Here is a 17,446-nt window from a genome sequence, read left to right as displayed (position 1 = left end):
AAGGCTTTCAGTCAATGTGAGGAAGAACATGTGTTCCTTGGTGTCAGCAAAGAATCATCTGAAAGCTTCATTTAGAACAGACACTACTTCTTACTTTCTGAAGTTTGAACTGGAATGTCTGGAGCTCTCTTACTGGAACTCTAACTAAGAAACATCTCAGGGCAAGACAATGTCCCAGAGTACATGCTACTTGAATTCTTAACCTAGCCTAATTTCCAGCATTGGTGAGATCTTTGACAATCTGTTAGAAGAAAAATTCCTTGGACCAATTAAACTTAGTAGAGTGGAGCTGAGCAATTATAAACAAAGCAAAACAAAGTAAAACAAAACAAAAAAAACTGTTTGTGAATCAGGCAACCCTCAATAACAAAGCAGGTTCAAAGGAGTCCAACCAACAATGGGATCTGGCAGTATTTAGAGAAAACAGAAGTGAGGCATAGAGACATAGTAATTGCTTATAGGTTAATTGGTTATACAGCTTTCTGCAATTAATTTAAAGCTTAGCTCTGGTGACTAAACTCCATATTAGTTTGGTCGGCTGCTGCTTAATACAGGAGTCCAGTCCAAACTAATGGACTCCTATAATTTCTATTTTACACATCTTACTGGCCCTTGACTTCCTCATCTATAAAATAAGTGGCTCAGACGAGCTTAGGGATGGGGTCTGCTTTAACCCAGATATAGTGTTAGCGCTGCCTGTGGGACATCATCTCACTTTCTTTTCCTTGGAAGACATTACTAGTCAATTCTGGCATTCTTTCTCACTGATCCAAGACAGTGTTAGAATTTTTATTTACACATTTCTCCAGACAGCTGCTTCCTGTGGTTCTGATTTGTCATGTGTAGACATCCATTTGGCTGCCTCTCTGTTATTTTTATTTACTTATTTATTTTGGTACCAGGGATTGAACTCAAGGGTGTTCAACCACTAAACTACATCCCTATTCCTTTTTTAAGTTTTTAAAATTTCAAAACAGGGTCTTGCTAAGTTGCATAGGGGCCTCACTAAGTTGCTGAGGCTGGCTTTGAACTTGCAATCCTACTGCCTAAGCCTTCCAAGCTGCTAGGATTATAGATATGGCCATGGCGCCTGGTTCCTCTCTGTTATATTTAAGGTTCATTTAGCCCTGACATTATAAGAACTGAAGAATAGTTATAAGAACTAAGTGTTTATTCATGTCCATTCAACTATACTTATGCATAGAATCCAGTTTTTAATTTTTAATTAACAATTAAAAACTGTAATAATGATTATGTCTTAAGACAAAAGAATTATTTGATCTCAGTGTAGTAACAATGTTTATTCAAATAAAAAATATTATTGAACTACTCATTAATGAAAGTGGAATGATATTTATAGCTCTGCTGATATCCATTTAATTTGTCAGCTCAGAGACACTGGTAGCCAATCTGATGGCCATTTGCTTGCCTGGTCTTTTTGTTTTTCAACAGTAGAGGGCAGCACAGCTAGTGTCTTCTTAGGGAGTCATTTGTACATGACCTTGGGCTTTTGTAGGAGGTTTAAAGATGTGGGCTGTGGTGAGTTGCAGAGGAAGACTATATTCATGTGTCCAAAGAGCTACCTTTGCCACATAGAGGGTTGAATTAGAGGGTTGAATTTTTTCTTTGAGACTTTCAGAAATCACCCTTTTCCTAGTTGTTTTTATGCATTTTTAACATTTCATAGTGATCCCTTTTATTTTGTTCTTTTTCTGATTTTCACCTGTGATTATTTGTATCACCCAAGAAACAGTATTATGTATGTGAAGAGGGCACTGCTTTTGGCTTGTGACTGTGTAGACTCGAATTTCAGCTCTCTCTGGCTAGCTCTGTGACTTTTAACTGGTCAGACTCTGAGAACTTCAAGAAATCTTCTTTTTTTAGGACAGAGATAGAAATACACAATTTCTCTATTATCTGTCTATTTTGTAAATCTGAAGTAAAATCAATACATGTGAAAGCTCTATTGAAATACAAGTTTAAAAAAATGATGAACCATCCTTTCTATGCCTTTAGTTTTAAGAACATAGCTTTTAATTCAAATGAATTACACAAATAACATTTATGATTTCTTTTTAAATTATAGGGTGGAATATATCATTGGGTAGGTTTGGTTGAAGGGCATACTGGGATATCCTTGAAATGGTATACAGAGATACACTGGTTTTATGTGAATATTCACTTTATCCTGAATAAATACTAATATTGATCTCTGAAACCTATCTGACCTAACATCTCCTCTTAATTCTCAAATATAATCAGTAGCTAATGCACTCTATCTACATTCATAATTTTGCATAAAAAGTAAGTTAATATATTTCCCTAATTTTAATATCAAGTTTTAGCAAATGTAAAGTGATTAAAACTAACATAATGTGTGTTTCAGTATGAAAGTGCTTGATGCTTTTACACTAAAATATTTGATGAAGTAATCAGTCACTTGTTCTTAAAGAAAGAGTAGAAATAACAATTTTAAATGGATATAGGAGCTTTGTACCTGTGACTTAGATCTCATGAATGTCATTGTATTATTGGTGAAGTGATTTTTAGGATAGTGAACCATTTTGCTAACGTTCCAACTAGATTCTTGTCTTGATTTTACTATCCCTAAAGCCTATTCTGGGAAATTTGATGCATATTATAACTTACTACAAAAAAGACTTAGGGATTATATTAAAATAATATTAGCATCTAGTCCCTCTCAGATATGAATAAAAAGATTTTACTTCAACATGAATATGCAGATGAGCAAAGTACAACTGATCTTTGTGTGGACTATCTGGTGCATTTGTTGTAGGATGTCCCTTTTCCCTGACAACCACACTCTAAACACTAGTAAAAGTGAGCAGATTTTATAGCTGTGACAACCAAAGGTATCATCAACAATTTCAAAAACATGCCAGTGGAGGCAGAACCATTTCCACTGAGAACCAACGTCTAAGTAAGGAGTCTGAGTAGCAACCTGAGTATGTCAAGAGTGAAATGTAGTCCAGGCCGTGCCTAGTTTACAGGGGATGGAATCCAGTGAACAGAGAGCAACAGTGTGCAGGTAGCAGTAGCTGGCTATCGAGCAGTTAGCTAGATGGGTACTGTGCAGGTAGCAATAGCAAGACAGAATTTCAGCGCTCAAGCTAACAGGCCAGGGTTCCTTATGGGCACTAATAGAGAACAGGAAACTCAGACAGAAACCTAATAGATAAGACCTAGGACTTGAGGATGAGGTGAAGGGGAAGATTGTAACATAACACTGCCCTAGGTTTGTAATTCACTTTATCCCAAGAAAATGGCGGCAAGGTTAATTCTGGATTCCTACCCACTTGTGGGCCTAAGTCTAATTATTTTGATCATCCTAGTCCCCATATACTCAGGCACCCCACGAACCTGTGGCCATAGACCTACAGAGTTGTGGAGCCTCTTCCTGAAAACTTGTACAGAAAAGCAAGGAATGAAAAGCATAAAAAAGAGAGTTACAAAAACATAGGCGTTGGTTCCAAATTGGGAAGCACTTCAAGGGGAATGGTCAGCCTTGTGTCATGGTGACCTACCACAAATGGCAGTAGTAATCTCTTACATTTTCAAGAAGAGATTTCTTATCTTCTATTAAGTTTCAGTACATTATCTTAAGTCACCCATGCTTTCTGTTATCCATTAGTCTCATGGTGCATTGGCTGTAGGATGTCATGTTGCCCTGGTCATTTATTATTAGCCATCTAGAGAGTTCAATTACAATGAGGTGGTGGTATCTTCACATTATTTTCCTGAAGCCCACGTGTTTAGAATAAAAAGCTACTGCTTATCGCCCTAGTTTGAACTGGTTTTCCATATGGGCCGTGTTTCAGAATCACCTGGAGACATGTTGGAATTTTCTCATTTGTTTGCTTTTTGTTTTTGTACTTGGGATCTGGGGATTGAATTCAGGAACACTTAACCACTGAGCTACATCCCCACCCCTTTTAATTTTTTTTTTTTACTTTGACACAGAGTTTAGCTAAGTTGCTTAGGTCCTCGATAAGTTGCTGAGGCAAGACTCCAATTTTCAATCCTCCTTCCGCAACCTCCAGAAGAGCTGGGATTAATAGACATGCAGCACCACACCCATCCCCACCTAGAGAGATTTTTTAAATAAATAAATATCTATAAAATATAGATGCCCCAAACCCACTCATGCTATTTAGATTTAAGATAACAATTATGGAATATGTATTTATTAATTTTTAATTTCAACCTGCAGTACAGGTTAAAAACAACTTTTCTCAAAACATAGTTTCTTTCTTAGAATGTAAGTATCTTTAGCTGGGAATTCAGTTAACCATACTCCAGAAACACCTAGTTTTTGTGCCAGACACAGAATTCTTGTACAACGAATGTTTGTTGAAAGCTTAATGTACAATTTTAGAGAGCCAGAAACAGTGGCACATGCCTGTAATCCCAGCAACTCAGGAAACTGAGGCAGGAGGATTGCAACTCAGAGAGGCCTTAAGCAACTTAGTGAGATCTTGTCTCAAAAATATATATATATATATAGAACTGGGGGTGTAGCTCAGTGGTTCAGTGCCTCTGGGTTCAATCCCTGGTACCAAACAACAACAACAACAACTCCTAATGTAAAATTTTAAGCACTATGGTGTGTGTGTATGTGTGTGTGTGTGTGTGTGTGTGTACAAATACAGCATTTTGGAGCTTTGTGGGGCTTTTCTAACACTTTCCAGTTTTTAATATCACAGTGGCTTACTTCCTGCACAACGAAGTCTGATCCTAATCCTATCTCCTTAGCAACTTATTATCCCTTCTATCTTGTTTATTTACTGTGTCTCTTTTCCTCCAACTTCTGTGTTGAGTCCCTAAACATAATGTGATTTTATTTGAAACTGGGACCTTTATGGAATTAATTAAGGTTCAGTGAAGTCATAAGGGTGGTACCATAATCCAGTAGAAGGGGACACTTTATTGGAAGAGGAAGAGAAACCAGAGAGTTCCCCCTGGGTGTTCCCTGAGAAAAAGTCATCTGAAGATATAGCAAGAAGACAGCCACCTACAAGTCACCTTGTTGGTACCTTGATCTTGGACTTCAAAAATGAGCAAAAAAGTTTTCCTTTGTTTGGGTTCCTCAGTCTGGTATTTTGTTATGACAGTCTCCCATGGTCTGAATATTCGTTTATGCCCCAAATTTGTATGTTGAAACCTAATCCTTAAGGTGATGCTATTGAGAGGTGAAGCCTTGGGGAAGGGATGAGGTCATGAGGAGAGCCCTTGTGAACAAGGTTGGTGCCCTCATAAAAAAGAGCCCAGAGAGCTCTCAGGCCACTTCACGATGTCAGGACATAAGGAAGAGGGGTCATCTGTAAGCTAGTAAGCAGACCCTCATTGGAAGCCCAGGAGGCCAATGCCTTGATCGCACACTTCTCAGCCTCTAGACCTGTGAGAACCAAGTTTCTGTGGTTGATAAGCTACCCAGTTTATGATATTTTGTAATAGACAGCCAAATGGATTAGGATATAGCTCATGCAGACTAATTCATTCTTGTCTACCTATCAATCATCTCTTTCTGGTGTGTAGCAGTTTCCTGGCAGATAGTAGCTTTTTTCCCATTAACTCAAAGGTATCCCAGAAATAACCAAGTTTTTTTTGTAATTATTATTAATAGCAATTCCTGGCACTACATTTTCTCTATTGTATTGCAAAGAGAAGTGGGTGGCATAAAACATCCGATGACCTAGATATTTTTCAGTCCTGGGGCTTGAGTGACAGGCAGTTTAATAACACGGCTGTTGACATCAGGTACAGCTAATGAGACTTTTCTTTAACCCCGGGAATGAGTAGTTTGAGTAGCTCGGGAGGTCAAAGGAGAAGCAATGTCTTCAGGCGCTTTTCTGCATAATGAAGTTTAATAAAATCTATATTTTTAGATGCAGTGGCTAAGCTTCACTTTCTGATAATTCATGAGAATAACAAACTGAGACAATAAGGTGGAGAAGCTGAGAATTTGTGAAGCATTAATTTTAGTTTACTGTCTCATTGCATTTTTTTTTGTCTGTAGACTCATTTCCTCTCATTTTCACACTAACCAACGAGTTATAATGGATTACATGCCCAGTGATGAAAGAAAGACCAGACAGTAATTTTCTCTCTTATACTTCTGTTTAATACAACTAAATCATACTCCAGGATCTGCCTTTTCAGATAACCTTTTATGAGCTCTAAGAATGCAGCAAGGAAAGGATTTGAATTTATGAATCTGCCTAGGTAGAGTTCTAAATCAATGCCAAAGCAGTTGTACGTGAAAGTTTTTGGATTGACATTTGGACTTTAGTTGGGTTGAAATGCTTCCTTGGGGGTTTCAATGCTGAAAATTATCCTTCCACTTATGATTTATCTATGTGTCTATTTCCCTTAAGAACTCATTTCGTGTATTCTCTCTGTGTCACCCTCAGCACCTAGCTTTCTACAGAAAAGGGCAGGCATTCATTCGTTCAAAATGTTTATCAAACAGATAAGTACTTAAAAGCCTATTGTCTTTAAGACCTTTTGCAGGCTTGTTTGAGAGATGCACTTGCATGTAGACACATAATTAAAACACTCTCTAGAAAATATGCAAAAATTATTATAGGAAAACAAAGGAAGGAATAAGGAACTCTCCCAGGGAGGCTGGAGAAAAGGTAAAGTTAGGGATCCATCAAGAAAAGCAATGGGGAGTTGGCATAGACGAAGAGAGAAAAGGCTTCCCTGACAGAGGGTGCAGTCTAGACAAAGGCGAGGAGAAACAGCGATGGCCTTTACAGGGCCTGACGGAGAGGCCTTACCAGATTAGGTCTGGGGAAAACCAAAGGCTGCCTGGCTTTGCCTGTGGACTATCTTTCACACTTTATGCTTGCTGCTTCTCAAATATGTTATTCACATCCATGCCTTTGTCCTCCGGGTTGCTTTACCCTGGAATACCTATTACTCATCCTTCGGGGCTTAGTTCCTCTTTGAAACCTTCTTTGCCCTTTGTAAGTGAAATTTCTTTCTCCCTTTTCTATGGTCCCACAGAGTTTTGCTTGTATTGCTGTGTGTGTGTTCTATAGTACTCTTGTTTATGTTGACTTTTGCCTCACTGGATTGTAAGGTCTTCTAAGACTACTATATATATATATATATATATATATATATATATATATATATATATATATATATATATAATGTATATGTACATGTATATAACCCATATATATGTAAATATTTGTAAATACTTTTTAAAATTTGCTCTGATGTGTTATGTATGACATCAGAATGCATTTCAACTCATACTACACATATATAGCACAAATATTCATATCTCTGGTTGTATACAATATAGAGTCACACTATTTGTGTCTTCATACATGTACTTAGAGTAATGATGTCCATCTCAATTCCACTGGCTTTCCTATTCCCATGTCCCCTCCCCTTTCTCTCCTTCCCCTTTGTCCTATCTAGAGTTTGTCTATTCCTCCCATGCTCCCTCTCCCTACCCCACTATGAATCAGCCTCCTTGTATCAGAGAGAACATTCAGCATTTGTTTTTTGGGGGATTGGCTAACTTTATTTAGCATTGTATTCTTCAACTCCATCCATTTACCTGCAAATGCCATGATTTTATTCTCCTTTAATGCTGAATAATATTCCATTGTGTATATACACCACATTTTCTTTATCCTTTCATCTTTTGAAAGGCATCTAGATTGGTTCCACAGTTTAGCTATTGTGAATTGTGCTGCTATAAAGATTGATGTGGCTGTGCCTCTTTAGTATGCTCTTTTTAAGTCCTTTGGGTATAGACTGAGGAGTGGGATCGCTGGGTCAAATGGTGGTTCCATTCCCAGTTTTCCAAGGAATCTTCATACTGCTTTCCATATTGGCTGCACCTATTTGCAGTCCCACCAGTAATGTACGGGCTGGGGATATAGCTCAGTTGGTAGAGTCTTTGCCTTGCATGCACAAGGCCCTGGGTTCTAATCCCCAACACTACACACACAAAAAAAAGAAACTGTAAATACTTTTTATATATGGTTTCTATATGAGGTGTCTTCCAAAGTCTCATGCATAAGACAATGCAAGAATTTTCAGAGTAGGAATTAACTGGGTCAAAAACTGAAGGCAAGTAGGGTTTGACTGAGGGAGATAGATTACTGGGGGCATGTCATTGGGATTTATATTTTGTCCCTAGTGAGCAGAACTTTCCCTGCCTGCTGTTGCCATGTCCTGAGCTGCTTTCCTTCATCATCCCCTTCACCTCACTTTGGGCCAGAGCAATAGAGTTGGCAATCTGTGGATAGAGACCACTGAAACCATGAGCCCCCAAAGAAACTTTTCCTCCTCTACATTGTTCTTGTCACATCTTTTTGGTGGCAGTGACGAAAAGTTGACAAAAACACATATTATCAGATTTATAATATCAGTATATAACATATGTGATTTATAAATAAATAAAGAATTCATTTGAATTTAATTTAACGTAATAAAATATATGCACAAAACCCAAATATTCAAATACATATAAAAAGGTCATAAAATACTTATAAATCATTATCTGATATGTGGTTTAAATATATATTAATTATTTTTTATCTTATTATAAATGCATGAATTATAAAGGTTCTCCTTTTTATACATGTGGGATTATATTATTTCCATTATGGGGGTATCTTTCCAGGGCATGTGCATTTAAATTTGCCTCATTATTTTAAATTGCTTTGTAGATGTATATACAATCATTCTCCTGATGATGGGAATTTTGGTGAATCTTGATATTTGTATTATTATTAACAATGCTATAATGAGCATTCTTATAAAGTCTCCTTTTTGCACATGGGCAGGTGTCTCTCCAGAGTTCCTTGAAGAGGAATAACTGAGTTTAAGGATATCTGCATTTTGCATTTTAATGTTTGCCATAAAAACGTGTATTAGAAAGCCTATTCAAATATACTCCCCAGGTCACATTATATGGGAATAGCATTTCCTTGAATACTGGGCAAGATTCCCATTTAAGCCTTCTTGCCTCTCTAATGAGCAACAGATTTGCTATGGTTTGTGTACCCCCCTCCCAATTTTATGTATTGAAAACTTAATTTACAAATTTATATACTAATGGTGTTTGGAGGGGGCACCTTTGGAAGGTGATTGGCTCATGAGGACTCTGCTCTAATGGATGGATTAATCCATTATGAATTACCAAACTAATGGACTGGCAAGGAAGTGGCTTTGTTTTAGAAGCGCCTCCCTCTGGCATGCTTGCTGTTCCACTGTGAGTGTGACAACCTCTGCCATGTAGTGACCCAGGAAAAAGGCCCTCACCACTTGATGAGCAGATGCATCCTGGACTGCTTAGCCTCCTCCAGATCAGAGACCAACTGAAGCCTATATACTTCCAAAATCACTGAGTCTCAGGTATTTTGTTATAGAAACAGAAAATGAATCAGGACAGTTTCTAATTTTTTAACTTGAATGAAATTATTTCTATATTATGGCTTTTGCTAGTTGGTGTTCAGCATAGAACTTCTCTCTCATATTACTCCACAGATCTATCCTTCACTTAGAAACCTCTGCATGACATAGAAAGGAAAGGTTAGATGGGGCTGAGAAAGTCTGGATTTATATTCTAGCTGTCATGCATAGTTATTTCAATCTGAGCAAAACATGACTCTTAAAAGACTTTCCATTGTATGTAGAGATGACCAGACTTTTAACCACAATTCCGAGACTTTTAACTTCAAAAGATGTGGCATTTTATTTTAATAAAGCTGTTGACAAGGCTCCCTTTTCGAGTGACTTTTCAAAAGCATCTTTTGTTAGCAGAGGGCTTTTAATATCTAATGTAACCTTACTGTACCCTGTGTTAGGTGAGAGAGAAAGGAAATGTCCTTGGGTACTGAATATGAAAAGTTGTACAAAGACTCTCAAGGGGGAAAGAAGTTGTTCAGCTTTCCAAGGCTGCATTTGTCACTCTAGGTTGTATCTTAACTAAAAACAATGAAGTGTTCTCTAAAGGTATTGACCAGAAAGTAATGTTTTTTTCAGGTTATACATACAAACTGAATATTGTATAAAAAGAAATCATGGAGGATTACAATGGAAAGACAAAGTGTGAATTTAACTAGCAGTGTGATAACTTGAACAGAATCCGTCATAAAACATACACGACAATAAGAAGTTAGTGGAGAAGACCTGGGAATGAGAAGAGAGAGTGACAGTCTTGTCTCTGGAATGGGTTAGCTGGTTCTGCTGCTAATAAAGCAGTGCCAATGAACTGGAGGGGCATCGGGGAGGGGGATGGATTGTGGGCTCTGGGATGTCAATGTTGTGGTTCTATCAATTTGTCCTTTAAGGAGGAGCACAGTCTATCATGGAAGAAATGATTGACAGGGATTTTGATAGGTTTCAAGACACTAGGAAAATGGATTGGAATTTCAGAGCAGGTCTTCTGAAGCACAGAAACTTATGTGCTATTGGGGTAGAATCCAGCCCTCTGACCAAAGCCAACATGGTAGGGATAGAGAAAGTCACATATTAAATGGAATCTGGACAGTCTTGACTTCAATGCCCATTCTATCAGCTTTCTCCTTTCTGTGACCAAAATATTGGAAAAGAACAATTTGAAGGAGGGAAATTTTTATTAGGGCTCATGGTTTCAGAGGTTCAGTCCATAGACAGCCAAATCCATGGCTCTGAGCCCAAGGTGAGGCAGCACATCATGGCCATAGAGCAAGGTGCAGGAAGCAGCCTTCCTCATGGTGGCCAGGAAGCAGAGATGGGGAGAGAGAAGGTGAACCTTTCCAGGGCACACCTCAATGACCTACTTGCTCCAGCCACACCCCACCTAACTATAGTCACCACCAAGTTAGTCCCTTCAAGCTAGGATGGGCAGAATAAGTCATAGGTGTCACAGTTGAGTCCATCATTTCCTCTCCTTACATCCCTGCATTAACACAGGAGCTTTTGGGCAGTACCTCATATCTAAACCAGAACATCCATGAAGAGATAGGAAGATTGGTGTCTTTTTTCCTTTCAGGGACTGGCTCACAAACTGAAGGAGGTACCTAATGGACACCCACAGAATTGGTCCTCAGTGAAGAGTCACTACAGAAACCAGAAAGGGCATTCTGTCAGCACTGCCCTTGGAGTCCCCAGATATCACCAGATTTTCCTCTCATCTTTGCTCAGAACTGACAAGTAGTTGTGCTTGATGTCTATTAGACTCCAATTCAATTTTGAGGTACATAATTCAATGGGGATAGATATCAAAAGGGATCCTTTTTTTCATTAAAAGGGTAATTTATTATCAGAGTGCTGTAAGGCTGAGATCTTATAGATTTTTTTCACGAAGTCATAAGTTTGGAAGGGGCCGGGTGAAGTCATCTTGTTCTGTATTTGAGCCAGGGATGAAATTAATCCCTCCTTGATGGATGGGATACTGTTGAACAAAGATCTCTAGAGAACCAGCGGTGACGATGTTCCTTCTTGTAGCAACCGTCCCTCATGAGATTCCTTCTACCATATTGGATATATTGACATTGAATGGAAGACCAGCATTTTTTTCTCTCCCCTTTGGGTAGAGAGAACCATGTTTTGAGTGTCCTCCACTCTCGTTATGTGAAAGAGCACATGCTGAGCATGTTGTGTGAGGTGCTGGCGAGGTGGAGGGCCACAGTGGGGAGACTTGATGGCCGCTGGTGTCTAGCTGAGAGACTTATAATGGATGACAACCAATAACCAAATCAATAAACGACCACAGATTGTACTAAGTGCTGTGGTGGAAACAATCAAGGCACTGCTGTAAAGAGCAGCAGGAAAACAAGACGTCATTTAGATGGCTGGTCCAAGAGGGTTTCTTTTTAAGTGACATTTAATAGGAACCCTGAAGCATAAAAGGAACCAGCTTTTCAGAATGGAAGGAAAAAAACATTCCTGACTGAGAGAACAGCATGGGGAAAGGCTCCCAAGTGGAAAAATTTGAGATGTTTAAAGAGTTCAGTAGGAGCAGAGTGATCAAGGAGAGGGGCATGCACTGTCAGAGAAGTCAGGGCCAAATGTCTGTCCTGGTAGGCAACCAGGAGGGGTCTGGATCATCTTTCAAATGGAATATTTTTATTGTATTTTATTTTGTGGTACTCAGCGTTGAACCCAGGGCCTCACACATGCTAAGCAAGCAAGCCCTCTACCATGGAGCTACGTCCCCAGCCCAGGAGCTGGTGAGATGGTAATCCCATCCAGTGGGTGGAGATCCTCTGGGGAGGAACGAGTTCATGGTGGGAAGGATGGAGTCAGAACGTGGGGTTTGTACATGTCAAACTTGAGATGCCTGTTAAACACCCAATGGATCTGTGGACCCCAGGTCTGGAGTTTAGAGAAGTCAGCACTGGAGAAATAAATTTAAGTGCCTTGGTCTGCCAGTGGAAATGGATGGTGTGGGGGAAAGAATGGGATATAGTGGGAACGAGGAAAGAAAAGGAAAGGGGTCCCAGGTCTGAGGTCTGAGAAAGTCTGATGACCCACCGTGGCCTTGAGAACAAAGATTTGAGTAAAGACAGCAACAAATAGAGAAAGGTGTGGGTGCTGGTCCCACATACGCCCTTGGGCAAGGAACTTCCAGCTTCTCTGATAGTCAGTGTCTATACTTTACAGAGACATGTATTTTCCCTTTTTATCTCCAATTCCCTTCTATTCCCAATACTCTGTGATCCTTCTCCCACTTGGTCAAGGGTTCCTTTTCCAATTCCTTTGACCATACATGTAACTTCTTTCACCTACCTTGACTTGACATGCACAGAGCACGATTCTAACTTTAGGTGTTGACATTCCTCTAAATATTTCCTTCTACCAAGTTGTGATGTTTGTGAGGCACTTGTCCTTGTTGGCTATTATAGTCCAGTTCGATTTTGATGGTGCTGGTGCTGGGGTCTTTGGCACAATGGGGGTTGATATGGGTAGGCTTTATTTTTCATTAAAAATGAGCCTCTGTTTCTGTCATTCTTTATTCAACTCAATTTTCCAGTTTCTTTTAAATATTAGAGATTTGAGGATTGCCAGTAGTGTTCTATTGGATCTCACTTAATGTTTGTGTTTTGTCTACACCATAAAGGAAACCAAACGAACTGGCTCTGTTCAGCACCCAACAGGACTGACAGCCCAGGTAAAATGTGGGTTTATAGATCTGTTCCAATCCTCACACCAGGGATGTGTCTGTAGCCAATGAAGCTTTCAGAGCATTGTTTAAGGATCTCAATGTGGTATCTCTTCTAGATATTTCTTTCTCAATGTATTAATGCTGTCAAATTATTTATTTGGGCTGATGTTTTAAATAAAGGGCTCTTGCTGGCCTGTCACTGTGCTTTCTTGCTAATTTTTCTTATGAGGAGATTTTGTCTTTGTCTTACTACAGACCATCTAAACCTGCTGAGAAAATAAAGACAAAAAGTAAAAAAAAAAAAAAAAAGAATTCATGTTGAAAACCAAAGGTCATTTGTTCATGAAAAATTATAGCTGAAACGACAATTAGATGCCACACAATAGATTTTTGTTTTTTACCCAGTTGAAGCCTCTGAATCCAGCATTTTGGGTCATCTTTGCAAACAGAATTATTGTAGGGGTGACATTTTTGCTGTTCCAGGTAAGGGCTGTCAACAATTTATTTCTATTCATTTCTACTACATGTTCCTGCTTTCAAGATGCAGGCCTGTAGTCCTGACTGATTTCGTTATTAGAGATAGAAGAGGCTGGACCAAATGAAAGCAGTCATCCCTCGTTACATGCTGGGTGATTCAGCTGGGGTTAACAGTGGTGTTAAGTGTATAATGCAGAAAGTGGTGAGAGGTCTAGGTCAGCCATGTGCCTGGGCTCTTATGAGAGGGAACATTTCTAACTGACTTTTGTGTCTTGACGGGTAGTCCTGGGGCTCTACATGGAAACCCTTTTCATATCCTCCAAAATAAGCCCGTCAGAGTCAGCCTTAATATCTGTTTGTATACAAGGCATACATTTCCAAATTGTTTTGTGTGACTTTGGTTGTGTCATTTATCCTTCCTACCAATGGCAAGTTGAATTGTGCCCCCTCTTAAAAAGGATGTGCCTAAATATTAATTTCTCATAATAATTTCTTTCTCTAATAATTTCTCATAACAATTCCTCCAAATGTTACCCTATTTGGAGAATGGGTATTTGCAGATATAATTAAGTAAGAACCTGTACGTGCAATCATCCTGAATTTACTAGGTGAGCTCTAAATCCAGGGCCAAATGTTCTAATATAAGAAGAGAAGAGCTCAGCGCGATGGTGCATGCCTATAATTCTAGCAACTCAGGAGGCTGAGGTGGGAGTTGTTCAAGTTCAAGGCCAGGCTCAGGAATTTAGCAAGACTGTGTCTCAAAATAAAAAATCCAAAGTGTTGGGGATGTGACTCAGTGGTAAAGCAACCTTGAGTTTAATCCCTAGTACATATATATATATATATATATATATATATATATATATATATATAGAGAGAGAGAGAGAGAGAGAGAGAGAGAGAGATCAGGCATTGCAAACAGCCACCAAGAGTTAGGATAAAGTTATAGAATAGATTCTCTTTCAGAACCTCCAGAATGAGCCAGCCCTGTCAACACCTTGATTTTGGATTTCTGGTTCCTAGACTGGGAAAGAATATATTTCTGTTGTACTGTGTCATTCGTGATTTGTGTTAGTTGATTCAGCACACCTAGGAAACTCACACACAACACTCTCTTAGTCTTGAAAGGCACTTAGAGTTGGGAAAAAAGGTTCTGAGCTTGATGCTGCTACAGAAGGTGTGTGACCTTGGGTGTGTTGCAAACCTGTGTGTCTAGACATCTCTTTCAAGCTCTTTTACCTCTAGCCTTGATCTACTAGGGGGGAAAAAACCTTGAAAACTGGAAAGAACATAAAAAGCAATTTTTTGATTTTGGATTTGTGTTGACTGGGAGAAGGGCCATAAACAAGATGATCCCTAAGATCCTCCAGCTTTTAGCTTGAAGGCACTTTCTAGAAGAGCCGCAGAGAGGTGAAACCCAATCAAAGCCCAGCCAGGACGTCTGAGTTGAAGAGATAAGTAGTGGAATTTGTGGAGGATGAGAGCATGGGATTTGTGGCATAGAGAATGAGACATCATTATGCGTTAAAACACTTGAGGAATATATGTAGGATTTTTCTTGAATCCGTGCTGAGTAGTAAAACATTCACACATATAGTGAACTTCAACAAGGTTGGACAATGGACTGGGTAGCTGTGAGCGAAGCAGTTCCCACATCTTACACAGGACTTGGTGCTGTTTAAGTTTCAGCTATGTTGGAGAAACTGCACTGAATGCCTGGCACATTCACTAGAGACCTCAGAGGGCTTCTATCTTAACTAGGACTAAACTAGCTCTGATGTAAAGCCTATGCCAGACCTACCTTAACAGCACATAAGAGTGAGCCCTGAACATATCCACCTATTTACAAGTAATATTTACTACCTGTCAAAACAAACTTCAACACTCTTTCAAAGAAGACAACAAAACCCAGACAGTCCACAGTATAAGTTGCAAGGCAATGTGACCCTTATGCCCAGGCTCAGAAAAGAGTAAGACAGGATCTTGTGGTCAAATATGACGCAGGAGACGAAATAGACCCTAGATTCAGACCAAGAAATGTTAGAAAAGTTGGAATGAGCAGATTCAGGTTTTAGAACAGCTCTGATAAATATGAACACAAAATGAAGTTGAAATGTGGACCTAACAGAGATAAATGGAAAATATAAAAAGAACAGAATAAAATTTCTAAATGGAGAAATACAATATCAGAAATTTAAAAATGCTTATATTTCTTTGAAAACTAAGTTTCTTTACAGTGAAATTTCTAATGTGTTGTGGAGTTTATAATGTTATGTGGGAGTAAAATAATGACCACAAAGGAAGGACTCTATTGCAAAGCTATTACATTAAGAATAACGTAGTTTAGTGTTATGTGAAGGCCAATCATAATTTTATTATAAATTAAGATGCATTTTGAAATCCCCAGAGCACAACCAAAGTTGTGTGATTGTAATGACCTCTTAACTAATGTCCCAGCTTCTGTCCTTCTCAATTCAGCAGTTAAGTTAGACGTCACACCTCTGCGTGTAACTGTCCAGAGACTTCCCACATCAATCCTTACACAGTCTGGTTCAAAATGACTTCCCTGACTTCATCTTGAACCTCTGTCACTGTCCCTCTCTTAATCAACCCTAAGTCCTCCTTGCTGTTCTTTGAATCCAACTGGCAAGGTCCTTCCTCTTGGTCACCACACCTATTCTTCCCTTTGCCTCTTTTACTCTGGCCTGTTCCTTTCCTTCCTTCAAATCTTTTTTTTTTTTTTGTTCAGACTGTGATTTCTCCCTGTTATGTTTCTTGAATAAAAAACTTAAAATGGCAAATCTACTGTTTGTTCTCTGGGCATTTCTTTTCTCTTTTCTTGGTTCATTTTCTCTGTAGAGCTTGTTGTTTTGTAAGGTGTTATAAACTGTGTTCATTTGTTTTATTTATTGTCAATCTTTATTCCCAAAGTCCATCACAACATAACATGATTAGCTTTATTTTTTTTTTCCTGTGTTGCTCACTAATACGTCCACGGGCCTAGGATAGTGCCTGAGATGTAGTAGATGCTCAGTAAATATGGAGCTCAGTGACTGGACACAGCCAATGAAGCTGGACACTCCAGAAAAAGCACCAACACTCCTCTGTGCCCTCATTGCCCCTCTGCCCTTGGTCATGTGTGCTTGTCCCTCCTCTTATCAATAATTCCCCCATCATCTCCCTGTTCTCCTTTGCCTCGAGCTTGCAAGAAATTGGGAGGATGTTCCTCACCATGAATAAAGAGACCTGAGACTCCTGCTCTGCGCTTTTCCTTTGCTCTAACAAAACAACAGGCTGTTTTTTTTTTTTTTAATCTTTAAAGCATTCATGCGTGTGGAAAGCAGCCACTCAGAGGAGGCTGTTTATTTATTTATTTATTTATTTATTTATTTATTTATTCATTCATTCATATTTCACAGTGAACTTGTGGTGTTTTGGGGGGGTTTTGATTTTTATCTTTGGGAAAAGTCAGCGCCTGCAGCTCTGTTGCACCCGAGGCTTGGAATCTTTCATCTCTGACAGTGGGGGGATAAAGGGGGCTCACAATGGTCGACCCAGGAGGTTTGCTTCAGCTTCGGGTAGCTCTGGATGTAAGCAAAGGAAAATGACCACAGACTCTTGCTGTTTCCCAGGGTCCAGCCTGAGGAAGAGCCAGAGCCAGGTTTCCCCTACCCTGATGAATTTATTTTGCAGGCCCAACATTTTTGCTTCCGAGTATGCCTCTATGCTGCCTGTGTGGAGGTTTGGTGGGAGAGCCCTGGGCACTTTGATCACAGCCTCCATCTTGAACTGCCACATACCCCAAGTTCCAGGGCACTGAAAGGAAGG

The sequence above is a fragment of the Callospermophilus lateralis genome, unplaced genomic scaffold, assembly GCF_048772815.1.
Source record: "Callospermophilus lateralis isolate mCalLat2 unplaced genomic scaffold, mCalLat2.hap1 Scaffold_153, whole genome shotgun sequence".
NCBI classification, from domain to species: Eukaryota; Metazoa; Chordata; class Mammalia; order Rodentia; family Sciuridae; genus Callospermophilus; species Callospermophilus lateralis.
Note: the sequence above shows the minus strand (reverse complement) of the source record.